This window comes from Trichomycterus rosablanca, chromosome 10 (assembly GCF_030014385.1).
Source record: "Trichomycterus rosablanca isolate fTriRos1 chromosome 10, fTriRos1.hap1, whole genome shotgun sequence".
In the NCBI taxonomy this organism is placed as follows: Eukaryota; Metazoa; Chordata; class Actinopteri; order Siluriformes; family Trichomycteridae; genus Trichomycterus; species Trichomycterus rosablanca.
The window spans coordinates 6,460,099-6,461,491 of NC_085997.1; the positions used below are offsets into that span (position 1 = coordinate 6,460,099).

Here is a 1,393-nt window from a genome sequence, read left to right on the forward strand (position 1 = left end):
TCTTTGGTATGAGTGTATTAGGTACAGCCTTCTTGTTGGGTTTTTAACTGACTGGATTATTTATTAAGATTATTTATTATTTTTTAAGAACTCAAACCCTGTTGTGCTCGTTGTTTGCCTATTAGTTCCTCGTTGCCTTGTTGCTGTAGCTCAAGCAGCTTGTTCTGTTGAAACTGTGACTATAGTCTATCAGGGAGCAGTGGCTGAGCAGTGGCTGAGCATTGGGGAGCAGCGGCTGAGCATTGGGAAGCAGCGGCTGAGCATTGGGAAGCAGCGGCTGAGCATTGGGAAGCAGCGGCTGAGCATTGGGAAGCCATGCTCATATAGTGGTTAGTACTCTGCGTTGTGGCCGCAGCAATCCAGGTTCGAATCCGGGTCACGGCACTGTCTTGTCGTATGCCGTGCTTCGAAGGTTTCTATTCTCTCCTTGTGTATGGTTCTCTGTACCCCAGATCCAACAATGCAGGTCTTGTCAAGGTGACAAAGACTTGGTAGAGCGGAAAGAAGTGGCTGATGCTGGCACCAGCCGATACTGAGCTTTGCAGTTTCCCATATGGTCTAGTGGTCAGGTTTCCTGGTTTTCACCCAGGTGGCCTGGGTTTGACTCCCAGTATGGGAATTGCCTTCTATGATTGGACTTGAGCAAAACTTTGCCCATTACTTCCTCTGCGCCTTGTTGCTGTAGCTCAAGCAGCTTTTTCTGTTGGAACTATGACTGCAGTCTATCAGGGGGCAGCTGACATGAGCCACCAGTGGCAGACTGCTGGGAAGCCATGATCGTATAGTGGTTAATACTCTGTGTTGTGGCTGCAGCAACCCCGGTTCGAATCTGTGTCACGGCACTGTCTTTTCGTATGCCGTGCTTCGAAGGTTTCTATTCTCTCTCTTTTTTTGTCTCTCTAACTCCTTGTGTATGGTTCTCTGTACCCCAGATCCAACAATGCAGGTCTTGTCAAGGTGACAAAGACTTGGCAGAGCGGAATGAAGTGGCTGATTCTGGCGTCAGCCGGTGCTGAGCCTTGCAGTTTCCCATATGGTCTAGCGGTCAGGATTCCTGATTTTTACCCAGGTTTTTGACTTCCGGTATGGGAATTGGCCTTTATGATTGGACTCGAGCAAAACTCTGTGTATTAGTTCCTCGGCGCCTTGTTGCTGTAGCTCAAGCAGCTTGCAGTTCAAATCTTAGGCCATGTGGGGGTGTTGAGGAAAATTGGCATTGGTAACGTGCAAGCAAGTCAGGATGGCCAAGCAGTCGTTCAGCTCGCAGTCTCCCCTGGAGCCGTGGGTTCGAATTCCCCTTCTGACAGCTCATGCTTTATACCTTCAAAATGGGAACAAAGATGCAAATGCACATGAGGTATTACAGTTACATATAATCACTAACACCCCACCA

At 48.5% G+C, this 1,393-nt stretch overlaps 1 non-coding gene across 1 annotated transcript; it reads left to right on the top strand.

The window, feature by feature from the left end:
* The first annotated feature begins 547 nt into the window (after nt 1–547).
* Nucleotides 548–619, top strand: trnae-uuc (transfer RNA glutamic acid (anticodon UUC)). Its single transcript has one exon. It is a non-coding gene; the product is annotated as a tRNA-Glu (tRNA).
* Nucleotides 620–1,393: the final 774 nt, after the last annotated feature.